General features: G+C 53.0%; 1 long non-coding RNA gene across 3 annotated transcripts in view; it reads left to right on the top strand.

Annotated features, from left to right (window-relative positions):
- Positions 1 to 3657, top strand: part of LOC133350200 (uncharacterized) — a 34779-nt gene extending 31122 nt beyond the window's left edge. For all 3 annotated transcript variants that reach the window (XR_009756027.1, XR_009756026.1, XR_009756025.1), the window contains 2 exons: positions 831 to 923; positions 3445 to 3657. This is a non-coding gene — a long non-coding RNA (uncharacterized LOC133350200). The remainder of the gene's footprint in view (positions 1 to 830; positions 924 to 3444) is intronic.
- The last annotated feature ends 12460 nt before the right edge of the window (positions 3658 to 16117 follow it).

Below are 16117 nucleotides of genomic sequence, written 5' to 3'. Positions count from 1 at the left end.
GCCCATCCGAGTAGCACCCGGGATCACCCCCCCCCCTCCCTGCTTAGCCTTCTCGATGATACGTAAAGACTTGAACCAAGCAACACAACACGGGGTTGTCAGCGACAAAACAACTCGTTTATTTACACTTTGTTAGACTTCATCCACAACGTGGGCGGGGAGAGATGGCGAGGGGGGGGGGGTCGAATTTTTGTCCAGGTGACTGCTTTAGCTGGGCGGTGGTGGCGGTGGTTGTGGTGGCGTTAGTGGTGGTGGTTGTGGTGGTGGTGGTGGCGTTAGTGGTGGTGGCGGTGAGAGTGGTGGCGTTGGTTGTGGTTGTGGTGGTGGCGGAAGCGGTGGTGGTGGTGGCGTTAGTGGTGGTGGCGATGGTGATGGTGGCGTTGGTTGTAGTGGCGTTAGTGGTTGTGGTGGTGGCGTTAGTGGTGGTGGCGGTGAGAGTGGTGGTGGCCAAGCTGTTGCGCGTGACTGCCCGCGATCCAGCGCTGTGTGGAGGCAGCAGCGAGGGGTTGGTGGACCACACACACGCACTGATCTTGCCAAACTTCCCTTCCCGTGGGCGAGGAGCCGTACCCCCCCCCCCCCTCTGGCTCGCCAGGAGAGTGCGCGGCACGGCACGGGTGCACTCCGTGCGTTCCATCTGCGTCGGGGTCGAGTGTCGACCGCGTGGTACGCGTGGCGTTGCTCCGGCTGCTCCGGTTGCCTCGATGCAGACGAAGCATTTAAACAACATCAGTGGAGCTCCTGAAGAAGCCCCCCCCCTAACACGTGCGGCGAAACGTCGGACATCAGAGAGCCACAACTCGATTGTCCGTGTCGCGCGTGTGTGGCAGGACTCGACACACGAGGATCGAACGGCGTCACCGGCAACTCAACTCCACCACCAAACAACAACAACAAACAACAACAACAATTCAACACGGGAGGTGGGTATTCGTGACGAGCAGTGTTAATTGGTGGTGGTGGTAGCGGTAGTAGTGGTGGTGGTAGTGGTGGTGGTGCACGTTTTGTTTGGGGAGTCAAGGTGACCGAACGGCGGGCAAACGAGGGAGAAACGCACGAAGAGAGGATGACAACAACCACCACCACCACTCAACCACAACCACCGACTACCACCACCAACCACCACTCAATCATTACCACCACCAACCACCACCACCTTCACGCACACCTCCGACTAGCACGGTTGGCTACGTACGGTGTGAAAGAAGTTCAACACACGTGCGTACGTGCGCGAAGTTGAGCGGAGTGATAAACAGTGCACAGAGTGACACAAGCACCACGTGCTGCCTGGCGATGTACTCGAATCGTCGACGGACTTGTGAATCTTGGCGGCTGAGCCTGGATAGTAGTGCTTGGATGAGGCTCGAAGAGGCAACCCGACAGCCAGCAACAAACAGCACCATTGCACGGCGCAACGATGGATGAATGTCGCAAGTTCAAGGCGTTCGCTCCGAGGTCGAATCGCACATTTCCTTTGCCAGTCGAGATGCAGCGAGTAGGTAACTGAGTGAACAGGTGAGGGTGAGTGAGCAGGTGAGTGAGTAGGTGAGTGAGTATGTGAGTGAGTGAGCAGGTGAGTGAGTGAGTAGGTAACTGAGTGAGTAGATGCGTGGACAGGTGAGTGATTGAGTAGGTGAGTGAGTAGATGAGTGAGTAGGTAACTGAGTGAACAGGTGAGTGAGTAGGTGAGTGAGCAGGTGAGTGATTGAGCAGGTGAGTGAGTAAGTAACTGAGTGAGCAGGTGAGTGAACAGGTGAGTGAGTAGATGAGTGAGTAGGTGAGTGAACAGGTGAGTGAGTAGGTAACTGAGTGAGCAGGCAAGTGAGCAGGTGAGTAGGTAAGTGAGTGAGCAGGTGAGTGAATAGGTCACTGAGTGAGCAGATGAGTGAGCAGGTGAGTGAGTAGGTAACTGAGTGAGCAGGTGAGTGAGCAGGTGAGTGAGTAGGTAACTGAGTGAGCAGGTGAGTGAGTAGGTAACTGAGTGAGCAGGCGAGTGAGCAGGTGAGTGAGTAGGTAACTGAGTGAGCATGTGAGTGAGCAAGTGAGTGAACAGGTGAGTGAGTAGGTAACTGAGTGAGCAGGTGAGTGAGCAAGTGAGTGAGTAGGTCACTGAGTGAGTAGATGAGTGAATAGATGAGTGAGCAGGTGAGTGAGTAGGTGAGTGAGTAGGTGAGTGAGTGAGCAGGTGAGTGAACAGGTGAGTGAGTAGGTAACTGAGTGAGTAGGTGAGTGAACAAGTGAGTGAACAGGTGAGTGAGTAGGTAACTGAGTGAACAGGTGAGTGAGCAGGTGAGTGAGTGAGTAGGTAACTGAGTGAGTAGATGCGTGGACAGGTGAGTAAGTAGGTAACTGAGTGAACAGGTGAGTGAGTAGGTGAGTGAGCAGGTGAGTGAGTAGATAACTGATTGAGCAGGTGAGTGAGTAGGTAACTGAGTGAGCAGGTGAGTGAACAGGTGAGTGAGTAGATGAGTGAGAAGGTGAGTAGAACAAGTGAGTGAGTAGGTGAGTGAGTGAGTAGATGAGTGAGTAGGTGAGTGAGCAGGTGAGTGAGCAGGTGAGTGAGTAGGTGAGTGAGTAGACGAGTGCTTCTTCTATTGAGGGAAGACGGAAGGAAATACAACAGGGAAGGAGAAAGGGGGGAGTGAAGGCACCATCGATATTGTTGTAATAACACGCAGAGTCTTTACTTTCTCGAGGAAGTATTTAATGACGGAATAGCGAAAGGCATGATAACCATCGATAATGTAATAACCAACGTGTTCTATGAATGAGGCATGGAGGTAAGGAATTACGGAATTAATAAAATGAATGCTGTCATAATAACTAAGAAAAACCCGATGAATGATTAAACGAATGACTGAATACGTGAATTAAAAAGCAGCTCTATCGTATAAAACCACGACTTAATCCAGCTGTCGAGAAAATAAGGGACGATTGCGTGAATGAATGGACCATCAATCCTGTAGTAGTAGTAGTAATAACAATAACCACGACAACGACTCAATATTCTCCCCCAGAAAGCGAGAAACGCTGAAACGACATTCGGCAATGAAACGGGTGACTAACGCACGTTACACGTGGGTCGGCGGAGAAAGTAAACACCGAACGCGGCACGCCACCACATCGACGCCTCGATATCAGGAACGAAACGGGTGGACTTCTACACACATCTGTCTGCCACCTGATGACTCCCGATTGCAATAACTGGCGAAACGTCGTGCTCGGATTGTAAATGTCTGTTGCTTGGCTCTCCAAAGCACAACCGGTTAGTGCTGTACTCGTGACGAATTGGCCACGTTCTGTTTACGTGACAACCCTTACTAGTTGGCTGTGTCGGGTGGTGGCGGTGTTTAACGGCACGTTGATATATTTACGCGATCTAACCCAAACAACAACAACAACAACAACCTGTATCATGGACGGCGTGTCTCCTCTCTCCTTCAGAGCGCCCTTGCGCGTGTCCCGGTGCCACGAGGGGGCCGGCAGAGAGATCCTTCCTCGCCGTGTCCTCCACGACCGGACACCCCGAACCTCGCCTCGCCAAGGCAGCCACGCGGGCGGAGGGAGCTGCAGCTCGCCGGCAGTTGTCGACTTAAACCGCGGAGACGACTTCTGTGTTTGCACGGGCGGGGTGGGGGCGCCAGGTGGGTGGGTAGAGGGGGTGGGGGGAACCCAGAGGTCGTGAATGCCGATGGCTGACTCGGTGATGGACGAGAGGAGAGGTGGAGAGAGGTGTTCGTTGTTGTTCGATGTCCTGGGCGTGGTGGTGATGACCGCCCACCCGGCCCCGCTCGTGCGCGGTGCCAGGCCGTTAAAAGGTGCCGCTACTCGCTGACAGCACTTGCCCCTAAAGTCTGGTAAGGCTATACGGGGGACCTTTGGCTTTGGTTGGTTGTTAGATGAGGTGGGCCCCGACGGTTCACGGAGACAGACATGGGTCACTGGGGCTTGAGACATCTGGGGCCGCTCAGTCGCGCAATTAAAACGGTGTTCACACTGAAATGTTAAAGTAAAAGCAATAATCAAGATAATACAATTTATATACCTTATTCATTAAAATAATATATATATAAATGATAGTTCTGAGTTTTCAAAAGAGAAAATCGACTTGGCATGCTGTGGACATGTCTCATCCGCTGGTAGTGTGTGCCCCCTCCATAAGTTTGTGCATCTGATGTACCGCATATCACGTGAAGTGATCTCAGAACCACTTCTGGCATATCCGCGTCCGCGGGTCGCTGTCGAACACGTGGGCGCGTGGCGTCGCTCCTCGATAATTCGGGTCCCGTCCCAACGCCGATAACGAAACTGGATTCACAATCGGTGGGGAAAACGACCAAAATTTCTTAATTAAATTTAAAACAAATTGTGTATTGAGAGGGCATCGGCCGAGATTATATTCATGTCTCCGTCATCTCCTCGCCCCATTGACAAAGGTCCGCCGTATAGCCTTTAATAGACTGTCTCGGGCAAGTGCTGTTAGCGAGTAACACCTATGAAGGCCGACACGGCGGCACCTCCGGTTAGAACGGTTGGCTACGTACGGTACGAAAGAAGTTCAACGTGCATATCAAGAGGTGCGTGGGCCAGCACCACGTCTGGCCGTGTTTGTCTCCCCAGTGCTGATGTTTATACACCGCACCAGGTGCTCGTTTGAGGCTGAGTCGACCTAGGGGATGCTCAGGACCGGTTCAGGTCATCGTCACTGATGTTGGCCGTGAGCGGGAATCGAACTCGGGTGGCCGGGTTCGTAGCGCAGCGTAGCGCTAACCGCTGCGCCACCGCTCCCCTCACCTGTTGAATCTCACCACGGTGCCGTGTGGTAGTTGCTTGTTTGTGAATGTTTCGTGTACGCATTTGTGATTGTGTACATGCACGTGTGTGTGCGTTTGTGTTTACGCGTGCGTATGACTATGTGGGGAGCGGTGGCGTAGCGGTTAGCGCTACGAACCCGGCGACCCGAGTTCGATTCCCGCTCACGACCAACATCGATGACGATTATCTGAACCGGTCCTGGGCCTCCCACCGAGGTCGAGGCAGCCTCAAACGAGCATCTGGTGCGGTGTGTAAACATCGCCGCTGGCGAGACAAAGGCGGCCGGGCGTGGTGCTGGCCACCCACCCCCTCGTGTGCCGTGCCGGCCTTAATAGGTGCTCGCTAACAGCACTTGCCCCCAGAGTCTGTTAAGACTATACGGGGGATCTTTGTATTTGTGTGCGCGTACGGGGAGCGGTGGTATTTAGTGCAATGGTGAGCGCACTGCACTACGAACCCGGCGACCCGAGTTCGATTTCCCACTCACGGCCCAACATCGATGATGAATATCTGAACCGGTCCTGGGCCTCCTCGAGGTCAACTCAGCCTTAAATTAATTAACATAACCACTGTGGAGACAAAGGCGGCCGGGCGTGGTGTTGGCCACCCACCACCTCGTGTGCCGTGCCTACCTTAATAGGTGCTTGCAAACACAACTTTCCCCAACAGCCTTGCGTAGGACTATGGCGGTATCTTTGTATTTGTGTGTGTGTGTATGCGTCTGCATATACGCAGTCGTGTACATGCCGTTTCGTGTGTGCTGCGTGCGTGTGTGTATATGCGCATACGTACGCGTGTGTTTCCGTGTGTACGTGTAGTTGTGTATGGCCACGTGTGTGTGTGTGTGCATATGTAGCCGTGTGTGTATTTGCGTTGATGTGTGCATATGGTTATGTACACGTGTGCACACGGGCGTGGATATGATGTGTCCATGTGCAGCTGTGCGGAGCGGTGGTTCACGCGCTGGTCGCTAACATCAGTCGTGAATTAAATCAGAACTTGTCCTGGTCCTCACCTAGGTCGACTCAGCCTCAAAACGAGTACCTGGCGCGGTGTGTAATACATTAGCAATTTGGGGGAGACAAAAGCGGCCGGGCGTGGTGCTAGCCACTCCACCCACTCGTGTGCCGTGGCGGTCATAATAGGTAATCGCAAACAGCACTTGTCCCAAGAATTGTAAGCCTATACGAGGGTATTTTGTCTTTGTACGTGTACGGTTCTATTTATGCGGTTGTGTGTGCATAGTTGCGTGTGCACCTAGCCTGGCACAAGCGCCGGGTGGCCTTTACATTGTAAAATAACACATGGTGTCGTTTGAGTTTATAGTAACCGCCACGTAGTGGAGAATGGCAATTGTTGTTGTTGTTGTTTGAATGTTGTGTAGGTATATATGTATGTGTATCTGTGTGCGTGTGTGATTGTGCAGATGCGTGCACGTGGGTGCGTTATCGTGTGCGAGTGTACACGCGCATATCTGTGTGCGTGTGTGAACGTGCTTGTCAATGCTTGTGGTTGTGTGCACGCGTGTGTGTGCACGCGTGTGTGTACACGTGTGTGTGTACACGTGCGCGTGTGTACACGTGTGTACGTGGTTGTCTGTGCGCGTGTGTGGCATGAGTGTAGTTGTGTGTATGCGTGCGTACGTGCCTATGTAATTTCGTACAATTACGCGTGTATGCGCTCACCTGTATGCGCGCGTGTGTACATGTGTATGCCGGTCGCGTTTGTTGCTATAGGTATACGGTAATTGTGTGTGTGTATGTAATGCGCACATATGCATACCCGATTGTGTATATGCACACGCAGGCGCGTAACAAACATGGAACCTTCAAGTCGAAGTTAATTCACTCGAGCAAGTGTTCAACTGAATAAGAGACTTTAAACAGTTCCACGTTACGCGTCTCCCCTTCTCTTCTTGTTCGATGTCGCTGTCTCGTAACGCGCGTCGAAACGACGGCCGCAACGTGTACACACATGCAAAGGCAAAGATCCCCCGTATAGCCTTTAACAGGCTGTTGGGGCAAGTGCTGTTAGCGAGCACCTGTGAAGGCCGGGTGGACAGCACCGCGCCCGACCGCCTTTGTCTCCCCGTGTAAACATCGCCACCAGGTGCTCATTTGAGGCTGAGTCGACATACAGGCAGGCGCAGGACCGGTTCAGATAATCGCGCGCGCACACAAAATCACCTGGACGGGCGCAAGCGCGCGGCTTCAACATCAACGTCCGTTCGTGATGGGGCTTTGTGTTCAACTACAGATATGAACCATCACCAACGACACCATCATCAACATCATCACTCCCATCATCGACAACATCTCTCCCCCAATCCACCACCACCAACCCACCGTTCACCCCAAGGCACCCCCACGGTCACCCGCATCCAACCCCATCACCCTCAGCCTGGTCTACCACCGCCACCATCAGCAAACAAGCACAGGCAAAGCTCCCCCGTGTAGCCTTCAACGACTGTCGGTGCAAGTGCTGTTTAGCGAGCGGCAAGCAGCGGCAACTATATGAAGGTCGACATGGCACACGAGGTGTGATGTGTGTGTGGGGTGGTCACCATCATATCACCAGGAACGCACCACACTGCCCGGTTTACCCTCCTCCCCCTTCTGTGAATTTCCCCGACTCCGTGATGAAGACACGGAGAGACAGGGAAGAGTGGAGAGAGATGAGAGAGCTTGAGGGAGGGAGCGAGGAGAGAGAGAGAGGAGAGAGAGAGATGATGCTCAGGTGGAGGGCGACTCGCGTGCGTTATAGGGACGCGTCAGCCATTTTGCGCGACCGTGGCGTTTTGTAACAGAGAGACACCGCAGGGCACAGAGACACACACGGGGCACACAGACACGGGGTACATAGACACGCGGCACGGAGACAGCACAGAGACCCCACAGAGACACTCATCACATAGACACTCATCACAAAGACACTCATCACATAGACACGCGGCACAGAGACACGGGGCACATAGACACGCGGCACGGAGACAGCACAGAGACCCAACAGAAACACTCATCACATAGACACTCATCACATAGACACTCATCACATAGACACGCGGCACAGAGACACGGGGCACATTGACACGCGGCAGGGAGACAGCACAGAGACCCCAGAGACACTCATCACGGAGACACGGGGCACAGAGACACACATCACAGAGACACACAGCACATAGACACTCATCACATAGACACTCATCACATAGACACGCGGCACAGAGACACGGGGCACATTGACACGCGGCACGGAGACAGCACAGAGACCCCACAGAGACACTCATCACATAGACACTCATCACATAGACACACAACACATAGACACTCATCACGACACGCGGCACAGAGACACGGGGCACAGATACACGCGGCAGGGAGACAGCACAGAGACCCCACATAGACACTCATCACATAGACACACAGCACATAGACACATACCACTTAGACACAGCACAACGACACATCACAGAGACAGCACATAGACACACAGACAGCACAGAGACACAACACAGAGACACAACGTATATAGACACCTAACATAGCCTTATAGTAGAGACACCGTACATAGACTTATAGTACAAATACAAGTCACATAGACACACAGTACAGAGACCCACAGTTCATAGACAACGCACATAGACACACAGCACATAGATACGCAGCGTGTGCCAATGTCGTGTGAAGAGACACCGTACATGGACAAATACTACACACACACTCCACAAACTCAGATACAAAGCACGTATACACTGGCATACATAGACACGCATATATTAATGTCTATGTACATTGGTATTTAGACAAACTAATAGATACTCCATAACTAACACACACGTGGGTATACTGTACAGACAACTTTCAACTCTCACAAAGACACACACTCCTATAGACACACACAAACTGCTATAGACACACACACCCACTCCTACAGACACACACACACTCCTATAGACACACACACACTCCTATAGACACACACACACTCCTATAGACACACACACTCCTATAGACACACACACACCTATAGACACACAAACACTCCTATAGACACACACACTCCTATAGACACACACACTCCTATAGACACACACACACTCCTATAGACACGCAAACACTCCTATAGACACACACACTCCTATAGACACACACACACACACTCAGACACATACGCTCCTACAGACACACACACACTCCTACACACACACACACACTCCTACAGACACACACACTCCTATAGACACACACACTCCTACAGACACACACACAGCTACAGACACACACACTCCTACGGACACACACACTCCTATAGACACACACACTCCTATAGACACACACACACTCCTATAGACACACACACTCCTACAGACACACACACTCCTATAGACACACACACTCCTATAGACACACACACACTCCTATAGACACACACACTCCTACAGACACACACACTCCTATAGACACACACACACACTCCTACAAACACACACACACACTCCTGTAGACACACACACACTCCTACAGACACACACACACTCCTATAGACACACACACTCCTATAGACACACACACTCCTATAGACACACACACACTCCTATAGACATACACACTCCTATAGACACACACACACTCCTATAGACACACACACTCCTATAGACACACATACACACTCCTACAGACACACACACTCCAATAGACACGCACACTGCTATAGACACACACACACACTCCTATAGACACACACACACTCCTACAGACACACACACAGCTACAGACACACACACTCCTACGGACACACACACTCCTATAGACACACACACTCCTATAGACACACACACACTCCTATAGACACACACACTCCTACAGACACACACACTCCTATAGACACACACACTCCTATAGACACACACACACTCCTATAGACACACACACTCCTACAGACACACACACTCCTATAGACACACACACACACTCCTACAAACACACACACACACTCCTGTAGACACACACACACTCCTACAGACACACACACACTCCTATAGACACACACACTCCTATAGACACACACACTCCTATAGACACACACACACTCCTATAGACATACACACTCCTATAGACACACACACACTCCTATAGACACACACACTCCTATAGACACACATACACACTCCTACAGACACACACACTCCAATAGACACGCACACTGCTATAGACACACACACACACTCCTATAGACACACACACACTCCTACAGACACACACTCCTATAGACACACACACACTCCTACAGACACACACACACTCCTATAGACACACACACACTCCTACAGACACACACACTCCTATAGACACACACACTCCTATAGACACACACACACACTCTTACAGACACACACACATTCCTATAGACACACACACTCTCCTACAGACATACACACTCCTATAGACACACACACTCCTATAGACACACACACTCCTATAGACAAACACACTCCTACAGACACACACACACTCCTATAGACACGCACACTCCTATAGACACACACACTCCTACAGACACACACACACTCCTATAGACACATACACACTCCTATAGACACACACACTCCTATAGACACACACACACTCCTATAGACACACACACCCACTCCTATAGACACACACACCCACTCCTATAGACACACACACCCACTCCTATAGACACACACACCCACTCCTATAGACACACACACACTCCTATAGACACACACACTCCTACAGACACACACACAGCTACAGACACACACACTCCTACAGACACACACACACACACACTCCTATAGACACACACACCCACTCCTATAGACACACACACACTCCTATAGACACACACACACTCCTACAGACACACACACTCCTACAGACACACACACACACTCCTATAGACACACCCTCCTATAGACACACACACTCCTATAGACACACACACACACACTCCTATAGACACACACACTCCTATAGACACACACACACTCCTACAGACACACACTCCTATAGACACACACACTCCTATAGACACACACACAAACACTCCTATAGACACACAAACACTCCTACAGACACACACACACTCCTATAGACACACACACACTCCTATAGACACACACACACTCCTACAGACACACACTCCTATAGACACACACACTCCTATAGACACACACACACACTCCTATAGACACACAAACACTCCTACAGACACACACACACTCCTATAGACACACACACTCCTATAGACACACACACACACACTCCTATAGACACACAAACACTCCTATAGACACACACACTCCTATAGATACACACACTCCTACAGACACACACACTCTACAGACACACACACTCCTACAGACACACACACTCTACAGACACACACACACATACTCCTATAGACACACATACACTCCTATAGACACACACACTCCTATAGACACACACACAAACACTCCTACAGACACACACACACTCCTATAGACACACACACTCCTATAGACACACAAACACTCCTACAGACACACACACACTCCTATAGACACACACTCCTATAGACACACACACTCCTATAGACACACACACACTCCTATAGACACACACACACTCCTATAGACACACACACTCCTATAGACACACACACTCCTACAGACACACTCCTATAGACACACACACTCCTATAGACACACACACTCCTACAGACACACTCCTATAGACACACTCAACAACAACAACCGCCATTCGCCACTAAGTGGCGGTGACGTCACCACGACGCTTGTGCCAGGCCAAGTGCACCTTGAGGCCACGTGAAGTGTCGAACGCCCGCTCGCAGGAGGTCACGGTGCAGACCCAGGTGCCACGGGTCGACTGACTGAGATGACTGAGATGACTGGCTGTGTGTGTACACATGTGTACACATGTATACAAAGACAGAGATAAAGACCCCCCATATAGCTTTAACGGACTGTCGGGGAAAGTGCAGTTCGCGAGCAGCACCTATGAAGGCCGACACGGCACACGAGGGGGTGGGTGGCCAGCACCACGCCCGGCCGCCTTTGTCTCCCCAGTGGCGATATTTACACACCGCACCAGGTACTCATTTGAGACCTATATACACACACAGACACACACGCAGACACGCGCACGTGCACACAAATACTCCCTAAACACCTGCAACATGGAAGGGGCCGTGTACCAAACGTTGACTGGGAAGGTGGTTTTACACTTCACAAGGTTAGACTCGGGGAAAAGTGCCATGCCCGGTGTGTGCGTGTGTGTGCACGTGTGTGTGTGTGCGCGTGTGTGTGCGCGTGTGCGTGTATGTGCTCGTGTGTGTGCGTGTGTGTGTGCGTGTATGTGCGCGTGTGTGTGCATGTGTGTGCGTGTGTGTGCGTGTGTGTGTGCGCGCGTGTGTGTGCGTGTGTGTGTGTGTGCGTGAGTGTGCGTGTGTGCGCATGTGTGTGCGTGCGTGAGTGTGCGTGTGTGTGCCCGTGTGTTCGTGTGTGTGCGTGTGTGTGTTTGCGTGTGTGAATGTGTGTGCGTGTGTGTGCGTGTGTGCGTGTGTGCGTGCGTGAGTGTGCGTGTGTGTGCCCGTGTGTGCGTGTGTGCGTGCGTGTGTGTTTGCGTGTGTGAATGTGTGTGCGTGTGTGTGTGTGCGTGTGTGTGCGTGTGAAGGTTGTGCGTGCATAATCCATCCTCCGTCCCTTCGCCGGTCGCCTCTGTAATCTGTGCCCCGGGATGGGTAACGCTGCTCCCCACTCGTGGACAACAACGGACTCCCTCCTTCCTCTCTCTCCTCCTCATCCTCCTCTCAGCTGTTCTCGTTATCATCGTCCCCCCCCCTCGTCGTCGTCGTCGCTAAGTTGTTGCAGGAACGAGAGCGAGCACAGTCGCGCATCCAAAACACTCGCGCGCGTTTTACGCATTTCCCGTCGAACCCCCTCCACTCTCCTCCTGCTGCTGCTGCTGCTCACTCCACTGCCCCTTCCTTAGGTGCTGCGCTCTTATCGGTAGCGGAGAAGGAAAAGGAAGCCCCCCCCCCCCCCGGTATGGGATGTAGAGGTGGGAAGAGGAGAGATGGATGGAGGAGATGGAGAGAGTGAAGGAGCGGGAGGGGAGCGAGGTAGGGAGGGAGTTGTTGGTCGCGCCGAGAGCGTAGAGAAGACGCGCTCGCTCGGGGTTCCTTCGCCGAGTGGACGACTCGTGAGAGGTTCCCTCTTCCTGCTGCTGCTCCTCTTCCCACACCAGCCCCCCCCCCGGCGCCCCCCCCAAGCTCAGGCTAAGGACGATGACGATGCCAAGCATCCCCCTCGAATGCTTTTTGGGGTAAGGGCTTGCCGGCTATTAGATGAACAGCAAGCCCAAACCGCAAAAAGATTCGCGAGAAACAGCCACCGTGTCGTGTCGACTCCGACGTTCTTCTTCATTCATTTATCTCTCTTCATCTCTGCCTCTCTCTATATATATTCCTTCTCTGCGTGTGTTTCTCCCTCTCTCTCTTCCGATCTTCCTATCGTCTTCCTCCGCCTATTCTCGCCTCTTGCTCTTCTCGTGCGCGCTCCGTACGCAATCGAAACATCGCCGGGCCCGCCCAACGTTACTCCGATGTGCGTGCGTGCGTTCGTGCGACGCGTCTCTCTCTATACACAACCACAAGACACCCCCCCCCCATAGCCGGCACCCCCCCCCCCACTCCACGCACTGCGTGGCTGTATCCGACCGGCTGCACTTGCATAGTGCACAGCAAGGCTTGAGAGAGCGAGCGAGCGAGAGAGAGCGAGAGAGCGAGGCATGGCGGACGAGAGCGGAGCGAGACGCGAGGAGGGAAGCGGCGAGCGAGAGCGGAGAGAGAGAGAGAGAGGATAGAGAGTGGATGATGAGACGAGAGGGATGAGATGGATGTATCGGATGAATGGATGGGGAGGGACGGATGAGATAGAAACGCTGGATGCTCGATCCGGCATCATCATCATCGACATCGCCGCTTGCTGCTGCTGCTACGCGCTCCGCTCTCCTCTTCCCAGTACCCCCTCCCCTTAGGACCTCTCTCTCTATATAAGACACTCTTGCGCATGCTCAGATGAAGCGGGGCTCCCTCACGCACCCCCCCTCTCCCCCCACCGCCACCACCAGCAGCAGCAGCAGCGTCGGACCGCCCCTCCCTATTCGTGCGCAACCGCGGCCCATATCGCTGCAAGCCCTCCCCCTATTTATCCCCGACTCTCCACAGCCCCCCCCCCTTCTCCCCAAGCATCCCGTGCCCCCCACCACCACCACCACAATAAACTCCCCACAAAACCACCTCCCTCCCTTCTACCAACCCCGCACATCTCCCCTTCCTCATATCATCTCATCTGCACCTTTGTTGTCGTTGTCGTTGCTACAATCATCACTAACCTCCCACCTCGTAGCCGCAATCAACCGAACGCGAGTGCGCTTCTGGTCGGTGAAGTTAAAGGGGCGGGCAGGGGGATGGTGGTGGTGGTAGTGGTACATGCGTGGACCCCGTGTGTGTGTGTGTACGTGCTGTGGTGCGTGCACACGCACACACACAGGTGCGCGCACACGCGAGCGCGTAGACGCGCGTGCAATGACGGAGTAGACCCTTCCCCAACCTCGATCGCCGTACGGACTCACGAGATCGAGCGCTGTTCTCTCGAGGTGCTCGCTAACAGCACTCGCACTCCCCACGACAAAGACAAAGGTCCCCCATAGAGCCTCAAGGGAGTGTTGGGGGCAAGTGCTGTTCGCGAGCGCCGACGTGGCTGGCACTCGGCCCCCGACGACAAAGACAAAGATCCCCCGTGTAGCCTTCACCGACTTCTGGAGCAAGTGCTGTTTGGGAGCACCATCTCACACGCACACACACGTACGCACACGCGTATGCGTGCGTATATTACACGTGCACATATACACACGTGGATACACACGCATACATGCACACACGCAAGCGCATATGCCCGCATATGCGTGGACACATATGCACACGCACGCACACACACACATGTACTGGCGTGTCCATGCAGAGACGCACCTCCGATTAGCACGGTCGACTACGTACGGTGCGAAAGAAGTTCAACACGCATACATACACACACACACGTACGCGCGTTAAGAATTACATAACTCTCTTTACCGAGCTGGTTCATGGTACACCCACCCCGGTAGCTACTGAACCCATCAGTCACCGGAGCCGTTTTATCGCCCCTAAATCCCTCGTTCGGAATCATCGCACTCCTCTTGTGGCTCAGATACAACAACAACGAAACCCAAACACTTTGGGATTAATCTCCCAATCATTAATACCACCACCAGCATCACCACCATCACCACTACCACCATCACCACCACCACCACAATCACCACCACCACCATCATCACCACCACCCCGATTACCGACCTGATGCACAAATGGAAAATTAACAACTCTGCAGTAGCAGTGGTAGCAGTGGCGTGCGACTGCGGCCATCCAGACCAGAGAGCGTGGTGCAACGTAGAGCGAGGCAATGCCCCGATCCACAAATACGAAGAAGGAGACGTCACAACGACGACACCACACCGCTTCTCGTGACACTGCTATCTGCGCTTGACTACCTTAATGTGAAATCGCAATTCCTGCTCTGCGTCTACATCAGCCGCCCGAACGACAACAACAACAACAACAGCAAGAAGAAGATCCTCGTGACGAGGCACAGGCAGCGAGACAGACCTTGCGCATCAAGAAACGGTGACGGCGGCGGTGGTGGTGGTCGTGGTGGTGGTGGTCGTGGTGGTGGTGGTGGTGGTCGTGGTGGTGGTGGTGGTCGTGGTGGTGGTGCTCGAGGATGAATGTTCCTTCTCAATGCCAAGGTGGACGTCAGAGAAGGAGAGAGTGAGCGGAAAATTGCACGGGGAGGAAAGATGACCTCCGTGTGGAATGAGACACCGGGTAGGCGAGGCTGATGGGAGGAAGAGGAGGAGGAGGCTTCTGAAATTCGTGAAACTTGAGCAGTGATTTGGCGTGGGGAGCCGAATCAGCGATTCGAATGGCACCGACGGTAAGGAACCAAATCCAGGCAGGATGAGCAGCGGCTGAGATGGGAGCGACCTCCCTTCCCCACCCATCGACACTTTGCTCCTGTTGTTGTGGACGCTGTAACAATTGTCGCCGTGGGTTTTTTTTATTTTGTTGCTCAAGCAAGAAGTGGGGTCGGGGGGGTGCGTCGCGCTCGATGCCCGATGTGTTTGTGCGCGAGTCGCTGCGATCCGCGCACACCTCGCATCCTCGGGCTCCGTGC

Source organism: Lethenteron reissneri, chromosome 33 (assembly GCF_015708825.2).
Source record: "Lethenteron reissneri isolate LAM-NWPU_2019-01 chromosome 33, ASM1570882v1, whole genome shotgun sequence".
Lineage (NCBI taxonomy): Eukaryota > Metazoa > Chordata > Hyperoartia > Petromyzontiformes > Petromyzontidae > Lethenteron > Lethenteron reissneri.
This window is presented reverse-complemented; position numbering and strand designations above follow the sequence as displayed.